Below are 12941 nucleotides of genomic sequence, written 5' to 3' on the forward strand. Positions count from 1 at the left end.
GCACAAGAGATGGTATCAAGGCCTGAGCTAAACCAACAAAATCTGACAGGTATTTTAGTCCATGAAAGAATATGGTCTAGGGAAAAAAGGGAAACATTAGCTTGCAAACAGATCTGTGTCTCTTTTTCCACTTCAGCACTAATTGTATTTTTTATATTTCTTTATTGGAATATATTGGCACAATGTTCCATTGTACAAAGCACTGTACATACATAACACCTTAAACTGAAGGCGAAATTGTTACCAGATATTCAGTCTGTGTCAACCTGAAAGGTATAGGCATTCTGAGATGATTGTACTGACAAATTAAAAACTAACTCTTTAGGTTCCCATTTTCAAATTAACTATACTAAGGTGAAGATTAATTTGATGTATCAGAGGGTTCAAAATTATCTGGTACCATGTGGGTCAGACATGCAGTAATTCCCTACAGGTGGCCAGGGGTGTAACAAAACTTGAGGGGGCCCTGCAAAGTACATTGAGGACCTCCCCTCCAGACTCATTCAGGAGCTCTCAGGCCAGGGTACTGTTCTGAGGGAACCCCCTGGAGCTCCAGGGGCCCTGCACTGCAGGGGCTGTGGTGACCTTTGTCACACCACTGCTAGTGGCACATGTAATGGCAAAGGTGCAATTGTCTTGCATGCTGTCAGGTAATGATCTGTGAAATGAGGGGCTGATCCCATGTGGCTATTCATGCTCATACTGTCAGTCCTTCATTTGTAACTGGGGCATATCAGTAATACTTTCATGTAGTGTATGTTGTGCCTTGTGAATATGAATGATGGAACCTTTTTGGATCACATAGGACTCCGTAGCATGATGATATAGGTGTTAAAATGTGGTGCTGTGAAGGCAAGTTAAAACTTTGAGTTTGTGGTTGCACACTGAAGAATAAAGATTTGTAATATATAGCTCTGTGTGTGGTGTGTTCATTGGCAGGTACCCAGGCTAGGGAGGATGCTACAGCGTATTAATCATAACTCTTTACAGGTAGTAGTTGTTACTCACAGTTTTACTTATTCTCCTACTGTGTAATCATACTGCAGAAACAATACTTATAATTAACTAGGGAATACATGTATAACACAAAAAAAGTGGGAGCTTACAGTTTAATGCAGATTAGGCAGAGATTCCTGGATGAAAAGGAGAGTGTCCATTTTTAGTGTGCGGACAGATTTATTCCTATCTCTGTTTAAAGTATGCACTACTCTCTGCAGTCCTTCTCTGTTCAAGTGCATGTGTGGTGGTCGATTGTGACGTTTAAACTACTGCGCTGACTGACTTGTTCTACTTAAGTGATCATCATCTTTGGTGATGCAGAGGTGTTTGAGTATCCATTTCTGTTGATGATTCAGCTGGGTCCAGGTATCGCTCCTGGTGATCTGTGGATTGTGTAGTTTTCCCTGTTACTATGAAGATCACAGTCACCAGGCCCAAAAGCAATTATTTTATATTTTTGTGTTGCAGTTCTGGTATTTTAGCCAGGATCTTTGACATTTTAAACTGATTTTTACGGTGAAGTCTGACTTTATTAGGTATTGCATGTTCCCTGAAGGCGATAGGTCCATTCTGTTTTTTAACTCATGAAAGAATATCTGACTTCCCGGTGTCTTGAAAAATCAGCAATAAAGAGCCTTTCAAATTGTCATTATTCAATTGCTCTCTTTGGACCCTTTAAAATTCCAATGTTTGGGGTAAAATTCACAGCTAGCAGTCAAGAGATCAATGAACTGAGGAAATCCTCCTTTTCCACCCCTTTGGGAACACTGTAGAAGTGGACATTGTAACTTTGTGACTTGAAGTTCCCAGACATCTTGTCCACGGTTACAGAGACTACTGTAAGAGGATTCTAGGGCTTCTAGGTGTTTGTCTGATTGGCCAGTGCAAGTTTGGAAATTCGCCAAGTCTGGACTCACTCTTTAAAGAGTAAATGAAAGTCTCTTGTGCACTGACATATATAATATAATGGTTCTTATTTCTTCCAGCTATAAAACGTGGTTCACCAAAACACACCTTTCAGGTAGGACTGTTCTCCAAGTATATATATTTATGTATGTGTATGGTGGGTGTTTAGTGCCCACATTGGAAAGTAAATGGAAGTGTAAGTCTTTTGTGCTCTGATGTATATCAGCAAATATATTAGTAATGGCTCATGCACAGTTCTTATGTGTTGCACCTCTATGGTATCAAAGTTTAAAATAGCTGAGAGCACCAGCAAACAGATTGTCACTGCAATATGTGCTCATCCTGGTGTTGTGGATTCTATGCTAGCCCTCCGTCAGAGTGCAGCACCATGAATGCTATTTTCCCATGAGTTGTGATGGTGGTGGACCTTCACTCCCTTATAATTTAATCACTGACAGTCTCACCTCTTCTTCTTGTTTCCAGACGCTTATGAATAGCTGGATTCTTCAGTGCTCTATCTATGTGGTTGTATTACCACCCAAATACCCTTACCAACCCTGAACCCTCAAATACCTATACCACCCAAATGTCCTTACATACCCTAAACCCTGAAAATATCCATGCCACCCAAATACCCTAAATCCTAAAAATGCCCATACTACCCAAAACCCTTACCCACCCTAAAAACACCCATATATCACTATTATGGGATGGAAGAAAGAGAGAGAGGGTGACAGGACTGTATGGGGGAGCCTCAAGGCCCCCATGGTCCTAGCCGGCTCCCCACGTCCTGTGGGAGCTGGCATTGCTCCCACAAGCAGGGAGCTGCATTTAATAGCAGCTCTCTGCTTGCAGGAGCAATCTTTTCATCTGTCTTCCTCGCATGCATATTTTCATGCGGGGAAGACAAATAAAAACTCCACTTTCTGCCAGAAGGAGTTGTACGACAGATCCCATTGTTGGAAAGTAGACTTTGTTTGCTTTTGCTTGGTGGGGACTTTCAGCCCCCGCATCATTTCACTTTAAAATCTGAGAGAGGTGGTGGTCCCGGGGGATGTGAGGGAGCCACATAGCCCCCAACACTATATTTAACTAGATCCTGGGGGGGGGGGTGGTCCCTGGGGCTGCAGGGGGGCCACACAGCCCCCCTGCATTCTCTTTCATTTATGCCCTGGGAGGTGACAGTCCCCAGGACTGTGGGGTCTGAAAAAGACCCCACATTATTTTATTGAAGGCCCGGGCAGGTCGCTGTCCCCGGGCTGCGGGGGAGCAGTGCTGCCCCACATCATTTTAGGTTGAAGCCCCAGGAAGGCGGTGGTCCCTGTGGCTGAGGGGGGCCATATGACCCCTCCACACTGTATTTAACTAGAGCCCCAGGGGGTGGTGGTCCCTGGGGCTGTGGGGGCCATGTGTCCCCCTGCATTATATTTCAGTAAAACTCTGGGGAGGTGGTGGTTCCCCCAACACTATATTTAACTAGATCCCCAGGACCTGGCCCAACCGGGGTCTTTAAAAAATAAGCGCAGGAGACTGGTAAAGGTATGCCTTGTAAGGGCATACGCATGGTAAAGGCAATGCGTGGTAAAGACACTGGCCCATATTTATACTTTTTGACGCTAAACTGCGCTAACGCAGTTTAGCGTCAAAAAATTTAGCGCTGTCTAACGCCATTCTGAAGCGCCATGCGGGCGCCGTATTTATGGAATGGCGTTAGCCGGCGCAAGCAGACCGGCGCTGCCTGGTGTGCGTGGAAAAAAAACACGTAGACCAGGCAGCGCCGGCGTAGGGGGAAAATGGCGTTAGGGCGTCTTAAAATGGGGCAAGTCAGGTTGAGGCAAAAAAATCACCTCAACCCGATTTGCGCCATTATTTTCGACGCCCAGACGCCATTTAAATGACTCCTGTCTTAGTAAAGACAGGAGTCATGCCCCCTTGCCCAATGGCCATGCCCAGGGGACTTATGTCCCCTGGGCATGGTCATTGGGCATAGTGGCATGTAGGGGGGCACAAATAAGGCCCCCCTATGCCACACAAAAAAAATTAAAAAATATAAAAAATTATACTTACCTGAACTTACCTGAATGTCCCTGGGGTGGGTCCCTCCATCCTTGGGTGTCCTCCTGGGGTGGCAGGGGTGGCAGGGGGGGTCCCTGGGGGCAGGGGAGGGCACCTGTGGGCTCATTTTGAGCCCACAGGCCCCTTAACAGCTACCCTGACCCAGGCGTTAAATAGTGGCGCAAATGCGGGGTTTTTTGACCCGCCACCTCCCGGGCGTGATTTTTGCCCGGGAGTATAAATACGACGCATTTGCGTCGCCGTCATTTTTTTAGACGGGAACGCCTTCCTTGCATCTCATTAACGCAAGGAAGGCGTTCACGCAAAAAAATGACGCTCTTTACTCATACTTTGGCGCTAGACGCGTCTAACGCCAAAGTATAAATATGGCGTTAGTTTTGCGCCGAATTTGCTAATTGCTAATTCGGCGCAAACGGAGTATAAATATGCCCCACTGTGTGGTAATGGATGTGTGGTTAAGGCATTGTGTTGTATTGACTGCGTTACAAAGGTTGTTTCCCCTCTCTATGCATTCAGCTCCTTCAGGCTAATAGCGCTGATGTGTGGCCCACAGTCCATGACTCCTTCTTCCCACCAGGTTAGCTGCACTGAGCTTACAATAAGGGGGATTGGCACTCTGACTGCAGGGAATAGTCCAGATGTACTTATCTCCTATTTCTGTCAGTCATTAACTTCTATCGCAGTGTTTCAGGGCACTCATTTGGTGTCTGAAGCACATCTGAAGGTGGCGAGTCTGCAGAACTAGAAGGAAGCAGCCATCTTTCTCTGAGACCAAGCTCCCCCACCAACACTAAGGGGGTGATTCCTACCCTGGCGGTCGGTGATAAAGCGGCGGCCAACCCGCCAACAGGCAGGCGGTCAAAAAAATGGAATTCTGACCCTGGCGGGAACCGCCAACACAGCCCGCCACTTTAACACTCCGACCGCCACGGCGGGACAGACAAACAGCGCGGCGGTCACCGCCAACAGGCAGGCGGCAGACAATGTACCGCCCACCATATCACAACTCACCAATCCGCCACCTTTTCCGGGGCGGGAGCCCCGCCGATAAAAACACGGCGGAAACAGACTACGAACGGGAAAACGCTCACCTCAATACACTCCACGAGGAAGGAGGACAGCATGGAACCCGAATTAAACATCCTACCAGCTATTGTCTACCTGCTCATCTACCACAAGTACGAACGCCGGCGCAGACGACAACGGTGAGTACTGCACCTACGACACAGGGGAGGGGGGAGGAGGAAAGGATACAGGCACACACATATGCAACACAAGCCCCGCCCACCCCCCCCCCCCAACTATCTACACACCAATGCAGAGCAACAAGTCACAGTGACACCACCCAAACCCCCCGGAAAAATGCAAAGACATAATTAAATTGAGATTAAAAATTTATGTATAAAATAGGTTCATTGAAGTCATGGTAAAATAGCAATATGAAATATAAAAAATAAAGAAAGAACATTGCGAAACCTATAAACATAGGCAATAAGTCCTGCACAGTCAGTTAAATTTCCATTGTCCGTGGGCCAATGTGTACTAACACATGGGCAAAGCCCACACAGGAGACCAGATACCATCGGAGAGAACACTGCAGGGGCATCAGATGATAAAACTACAGGCACCTCAGGGGGAAGGGAAGGGGGGGCACCTCAGCCACAGGAGTTCACGACGCCAGATCCACGAGGGGCCTCCATGCCCACCGTACCATCCTGGGGAGTGCAAAGCCACAGTCTCTCAAGTCTCTACAGTGGGAGGGTTGCCCACTGTGCCATCCTGGGGAGTGCAAAGCCACAGTCTCTCAAGTCTATACAGTGGGAGGGTTGCCCACTGTGCCATCCTGGGGAGTGCAAAGCCACAGTCCATCAGATGGATAACCGACTCCACTGGTATTGGAGGAGGCATGGTGCCCAGAGTGCTGCGTGAACACCAGCTCGACACAGAACCAGCACTGTCAATGGGCCAGCGGTGCTTGAGACGGCGGGGCCCAGCGGAGCGGTGCTTGAGACGGCGGGGTCCAGCGGAGCGGTGCTTGACAGGAAGGGCCCAGCGGAGCGGTGCTTGACAGGAAGGGCCCAGCGGAGCGGTGCTTGACAGGAAGGGCCCAGCGGAGCGGTGCTTGAGACGGCGGGGCCCAGCGGAACGGTGCTTGAGACGGCGGGGCCCAGCGGAGCGGTGCTTGAGACGGCGGGGCCCAGCGGAGCGGTGCTTGAGACGGCGGGGCCCAGCGGAGCGGTGCTTGAGATGGCGGGGCCCAGCGGAGCGGTGCTTGAGACGGCGGGGCCCAGCAAAGCGGTGCTTGAGACGGCGGGGCCCAGCGGAGCGGTGCTTGAGACGGCGGGGCCCAGCGGAGCAGTGCTTGAGACGGCGGGGCCCAGCGGAGCGGTGCTTGACAGGAAGGGCCCAGCGGAGCGGTGCTTGAGACGGTGGGGCCCAGCGGAGCGGTGCTTGAGACGGCGGGGCCCAGCGAAGCGGTGCTTGAGACGGCGGGGCCCAGCGGAGCGGTGCTTGAGACGGCGGGGCCCAACAAAGCGGTGCTTGAGACGGCGGGGCCCAGCGGAGCGGTGCTTGAGACGGCGGGGCCCAGCGGAGCAGTGCTTGAGACGGCGGGGCCCAGCGGAGCGGTGCTTGACAGGAAGGGCCCAGCGGAGCGGTGCTTGACAGGAAGGGCCCAGCGGAGCGGTGCTTGAGACGGCGGGGCCCAGCAAAGCGGTGCTTGAGACGGCGGGGCCCAGCGGAGCGGTGCTTGAGACGGCGGGGCCCAGCGGAGCAGTGCTTGAGACGGCGGGGCCCAGCGGAGCTGTGCTTGACAGGAAGGGCCCAGCGGAGCGGTGCTTGAGACGGTGGGGCCCAGCGGAGCGGTGCTTGAGACGGCGGGGCCCAGCGAAGCGGTGCTTGAGACGGCGGGGCCCAGCGGAGCGGTGCTTGAGACGGCGGGGCCCAGCAAAGCGGTGCTTGAGACGGCGGGGCCCAGCGGAGCGGTGCTTGAGACGGCGGGGCCCAGCGGAGCAGTGCTTGAGACGGCGGGGCCCAGCAGAGCGGTGCTTGACAGGAAGGGCCCAGCGGAGCGGTGCTTGAGACGGTGGGGCCCAGCGGAGCGGTGCTTGAGACGGCGGGGCCCAGCGAAGCGGTGCTTGAGACGGCGGGGCCCAGCGGAGTGGTGCTTGAGACGGCGGGGCCCAGCAAAGCGGTGCTTGAGACGGCGGGGCCCAGCGGAGTGGTGCTTGAGACGGCGGGGCCCAGCGGAGCAGTGCTTGAGACGGCGGGGCCCAGCGGAGCGGTGCTTGACAGGAAGGGCCCAGCGGAGCGGTGCTTGAGACAGCGGGGCCCAGCGGAGCGGTGCTTGAGACGGCGGGGCCCAGCGGAGCGGTGCTTGAGACGGCGGGGCCCAGCGGAGCGGTGCTTGACAGGAAGGGCCCAGCGGAGCGGTGCTTGAGACGGCGGGGCCCAGCGGAGCGGTGCTTGAGACGGCGGGGCCCAGCAGAGCGGTGCTTGACAGGAAGGGCCCAGCGGAGCGGTGCTTGAGACGGCGGGGCCCAGCGGAGCGTTGCTTGAGTTGGCGGGGCCCTGTTCAGCGGTGCCTTTTCACGGCAGGGCCCTGTTCAGCAGTGCCTGTCTTGGCAGGGCCCTGTTCAGCAGTGCCTTTTCACGGTGGGGCCCTGTTCAGCGGTGCCTGTCTTGGCGGGGCCCTGTTCAGCGGTGCCTTTTCACGGCGGGGCCCTGTTCAGCGGTGCCTGTCTTGGCGGGGCCCTGTTCAGCAGTGCCTGTCTTGGCGGGGCCCTGTTCAGCGGTGCCTTTTCACGGCGGGGCCCTGTTCAGCAGTGCCTGTCTTGGCGGGGCCCTGTTCAGCGGTGCCTTTTCACGGCGGGGCCCTGTTCAGCGGTGCCTGTCTTGGCGGGGCCCTGTTCAGCGGTGTCTTCTTGGCGGGGCCCTGTTCAGCAGTGCCTTTTCACAGCGGGGCCCTGTTCAGCGGTGCCTGTCTTGGCGGGGCCCTGTTCAGCGGTGCCTGTCCTGTCTTTCTAGGGAGCCAGACCTGGCCAAGACTCTCCGCTTACTCGCCCTCCGACCTTGCGGTTGCTGGCCCCTCCTGTGATGGAGTCTTGGGCCCGTGGCTGTCGTCCGTCACACCCGGTATGGGGCTGGTGGGGCCCTCCTGGTCCGCTCGCCTGCTGGCTGACTTCTCCGCCCTGCTGCCCTTGCCCTCCTTCGATGTAGCTCTCTGGCCCTTGCCTCCCTTTGATGTTGTGGCAGGTGACGGGCCAAGGCTACGGTCCTTGGTGGCAGCCGTCTCAGCCTTCTCGCGCCGGCCCTTATTTCTTCTGGTTCTCTTCCCAGGGGGTGGGCTGGCTGTCCCCTTGCTGCTGGCCGATGTTCCTGCCCTAGTAAAAGGTGGACTCCAATACCCGTGCACTATGGTCATACTTGATGCAGGGCTGGTGGTGGCTGAGGTGCTCTTAGGACTCTTACCAGATGGAGGGGGTGGGTCAGTGGTTGGAAAGAGGTCAAGGCTGGAAAGGAAAAGCAATTTGGAAAGACAGGGACGGGTAGGTGTAGTGGGTATGGGAGTGGAGGAAGAGGATGTGGTTGTAGGAGAGTCAAGTGTGCTGTCTTTGGGTGCAGGTGCCTGTGACGGAGGCTGTCGTGAGGTGGATGGCTGTTGGGTGGGTGGCTGCCTGCGTTTGTGTGGTTTGGAAGAGGGGGTGACAGACACACTGGGAGAGGACACAGGGGACGTGTAAATGGCAGTGGGGGTGGTGACTGCACGTGTGCGGACTGTACTGGAGGGTGTGCTGGTGATGGAAGTACTGGCTGATGGTGGTGTGCATGCAGGTGTGAGTGGAGACGTCACAGGGAGGGAGGAGGGAGACGAGGAGGAGGGGGACACAGAGGTGGTAGTGACTGTTGCCATGTCTGCATCTGAATGTTGTTTGGGTAAATGCTTGTGGGATCTGTGGTGCTTATGTCTGGATGAGCTGCCCTTGGGTGTTGAGGTGTGTGCAGGCTGGTCTGATGGTGTGGATGGGATAGGCAGAGGAACAGGAGACTGGGACTGGGTGGAGGCAGTTAGAAGAGGGAGGCTGGAAACAGGGACAATGGCTGCCGTCAGTGCTGAGGCCAGAGCGTTGAACGATCGCTGATGGGCAGCCTGACCCGAATGAATGCCCTCCAGGTATGCATTGCTCCAATGCACCTCCCTTTCTACACCCTGGATGGCATTCAAAAGGGTAGACTGCCCAACAATGAGCGTCCTGAGGAGGTCAATGACCTCCTCACTGAGGGCAGCAGGGGTATCTGGGGCAGGGCCTGAGGTGCCTGGGGCGAAGGAGATGCCCGCCTTCCTGGGGGAGCGGGCACGGAGCGTAGGCTGAGGGGCGGCTGGGAGGGCGGGGCTGGTGCGCTGGGTGGCGGCTGTACCTGTTGTGGCGGTGGGCACGGATGTTGCCGCCACCGCAAGGGAGCTCCCTTCCGAGGACGTGTCGGTGTCGCTGACGTCTCCAAGGGTCCCCGTGGTGGAGCTCCCCTGGCCCTCCGTCTCACTGGTGTACTCGGAGTCTGTTGCATGGCCCTCCGGGGCCATGTGAGTTGCAGCTCCCTCGTGCTCCGATGCCAATTCTCCTCTGCCTGATGATGCTAATGCACACATGCACAGGAAGAAAAAAAAAAGGGTGGGGGGAGAAATAAAGACAGGTTGAGTGCATGCATTGGCAACACCGTTGTCGGAGAGGACAGACACAGAAGTCCCCTGCACTACGCCGCGCAATCGGGGTACACTACTCAGTACTTGTGACTAGGCCTACAGGTCTATGGACAACATATGCACACATGGGTGATGCAGGACCATGGATAGCTGTACTTGGCACCCTACAGAGGTGGGGGGCGGGGGCACAGGGCCATGCCTAACGGAGGGGACTAGCCTACAGAAAGCGCCCTGGCCTAGAGTTACCCACAGCCCTCCTCCCCAACCCAGACACCTCCACTGCGCGCAAAGATAGCAGAATGTGCTGATACTCACCCCCTTGTGTCTGCTGTGATGTCCTCACGCGCCCATCCAAATCGGGGTAGGCCACCGCCAGGATCCGGGACATCAGGGGGGTCAATTGGCGGCTGGCACCCCTCCTACGTTGGGAGGCCATCCCCAGCAGAGACTCAGCGGTCTTCCTGGTCCCGCGGCGGATGTCCTCCCACCTCTTTCGGCAGTGGGTGCCCCGTCTGTTGTGGACCCCCAGGGCCCGGACGTCCTTGGCGATGGCACGCCAAATGTCGATCTTCTGATGGGCGCTGACCTATTTGACATGTACAGGGTGGGAAAGGAAATATCATCACTTTTCTGCATGGTAGATGTGAGTGGCCCCCCCTCCCCAACCTTGCCATGTGGCACATGTTCTCATCTGTCGTGCGTTGCACTCCTCATTCGCTCCCCTCCCCACCATCTTACATCCACCCCACTCAACACAGGCATAGCCCATTTAACGTGCACCCAGTGTACTTACCTGTTGGTCTGGAGGACCGTAGAGTAGCGCATACTGGGGGAGGACCCCATCAACAAGTTTCTCCAATTCTTCTGAAGTGAAGGCAGGGGCCCTTTCCCCAGTCGCAGCAGCCATTGTATCTCCCAGACCGAGGTCACAGCAGCACTTGCAGTATAGGTCCTCTCCTGTGGATGATCAGGTCTCGAGTGATTAAGCAGTTAGAAAATGGCGGTCACGCCCGCGGCGGTGCGTACCGCGGCGGTGCGTACCGTGACCGCCGCCGCACATCGTCATTGGCTCCTGAAACCCATAGGGTTCAATGTTAACCAATGCGGCTTAGCACTGCGGTCTTCGACCGCCTACCGCCACGGTGTGCCACGCCAGCGCATTGACCTCACATCCCATTGTCACACTTCACAGGTCAGGCAGCCGCCATTTCCAAGGCCCACATGGCTTAATTTCTACTGCGTCACACAGGCCTAGGCCGTGCATTGCCACTCATACACACCTTTCACTGCATTGCGATTCATTTACTGTGCAAGCTGTGTGAACGAACCTGTGGGTTGCTTGACTCTGTACTCCATGTTGTCCTTCCTAGGCACCGTCCGCTGGGACTTGCGAGGAGAAGGATGAATCCTCCCGTGTACCGACTGCTGGTGGACCTGTCGACAATGGAAGAACGACATATTATACTTCGATACAGACTTGACCGAGCCACTATACATGAACTGTGTGCCCAGCTGGAGCCAGACCTGATGTCCCCCATCCGCCAACCCACAGGGATTCCCCTCTGATGCAGGTTCTGTCAGTACTCCATTTTTTAGCAAGTGGGTCTTTTCAGACAACAGTGGCCATGTCATCAGGGATGTCTCAGCCTATGTTTTCTAAGGTTTTGTCCAGAGTGTTGTCTGCCCTGATGAAATACATGCGGAGCTACATTGTTTTCCCTGAGGAGGATGATTTGGCTACAGTGAAGGGTGATTTCTATGCCCTTGGACATATCCCAAACATCATTGGTGCCATTGATGGGACACATGTGGCTTTGGTTCCCCCCAAAGACAGTGAGCAAGTGTACAGAAACAGAAAAAGTTTTCATTCTATGAATGTCCAGGTGGTCTGTTTGGCTGACCAGTACATCTCCCATGTAAATGCCAAGTTCCCTGGGTCAGTGCATGACGCGTATGTTATGCGAAATAGCAGCATCCCTTATGTGATGGAACAGCTACAGAGACACAGTGTGTGGTTATTAGGTGACTCTGGGTACCCCAACCTGTCATGGCTGCTGACCCCAGTGAGGAATCCCCGGACCAGGGCAGAGGAATGGTACAATGAGGCCCATTTGCGAACTTTGAGGATCATAGAAAGGACCTTCGGGCTCTTGAAGGCCAGGTTTAGGTGCCTGCATATGACAGGTTGATCCCTAATGTACTCACCAAAGAAGGTGTGCCAGATCATCGTGGCCTGCTGTATGCTTCACAATCTTGCTTTGCGACGCCAGGTGCCTTTTGTGCAGGAGGATGGTCCAGATGGTGGTGTTGTAGCAGCTGTGGAGCCTGTGGAGAGTGAAGAGGAGGAAGACGACGGGGACGACGCGGACAACAGGGATACAGTCATACAACAATATTTTCAGTAGCACACAGGTAAGAATCACCCACGCCATTTCACATATACTTCAGGCCTCCTGCGTCTCTACTTTCTGTGTTTCCCCCCATTTCCTTTTAACTGAATTGTGACTTTCCCTTCCCTTTTCAGAGCTGTATGACCAACTGCGTGACTTCTGCTTTGTTTGCCCATGGACTACAGCTTATTGTCATCACAATGTAACAGAACATAATTGCACCGTTATGTGAAATACATGTTTGAAAAATACAAGCAGACTCCTGTTATTGTAAGTGCAATAAGTGATTTATTTCAAGTGCTACATATAGGTACATGATAGTAAAACGGTGATGGGTGGGGGTGGAGTAATGTCCATGGCAGAGTCCAGTTCTCAGTTTCACAGGTGCATTGTCCATATGCCTGTGGACGGATGGAGCAGGGGCAGTTTAAGGTTGGACAGGGTGACAATGTGGGACAGTGGGATGACATCAGGGGGTATCTTATGCTGGCGGGGGTCTTGCAATCCTACTCTGTCTTTTTGTGTGATCTCTGGTTCCGCTTGCGGGGTGGTTTTTCTTCAGCAGGAGGTGGGGTTCTGGTGGCCTGTCTTTGTGTGGGGGCCTCCTGTCCACTAGCGCCGGCGGACGTGGTAGGCTGTTCGTGGTCCAGTCTAGTGACAGGGGCCCTTTGGGGTGCCACATGGTCCCGCAATGTGGTGACTATTTGGTTAAGGGCCAGGACTATGGTCCCCATTGCGGAACCAATGTTCCTCAGTTCGTCTCTGAAACCCATGTACCGTTCCTCCTGCTGTGCCGGGATCTCCTGGAACCTGGCCAGTACCGTCGCCATCTTCTCCTGGGAGTGGTGGTATGCTCCCATGATGGTGGT

At 54.3% G+C, this 12941-nt stretch overlaps 1 protein-coding gene across 6 annotated transcripts in view; it reads left to right on the forward strand.

Moving 5' to 3' along the window:
- LINGO2 (leucine rich repeat and Ig domain containing 2) overlaps window positions 1–12941 on the forward strand; it is a 3618115-nt gene that overhangs the window by 927424 nt on the left and 2677750 nt on the right. For 3 of the 6 annotated variants that reach the window (XM_069240594.1, XM_069240603.1, XM_069240567.1), the window contains one exon: window positions 1986–2020. The exons of the other annotated variants lie outside the window; for them this stretch is intronic. The gene's annotated coding sequence lies outside the window, so the exon portion shown is untranslated. The remainder of the gene's footprint in view (window positions 1–1985; window positions 2021–12941) is intronic. 6 annotated transcript variants of the gene reach the window in all.

The sequence above is a fragment of the Pleurodeles waltl genome, chromosome 1_2, assembly GCF_031143425.1.
Source record: "Pleurodeles waltl isolate 20211129_DDA chromosome 1_2, aPleWal1.hap1.20221129, whole genome shotgun sequence".
Lineage (NCBI taxonomy): Eukaryota > Metazoa > Chordata > Amphibia > Caudata > Salamandridae > Pleurodeles > Pleurodeles waltl.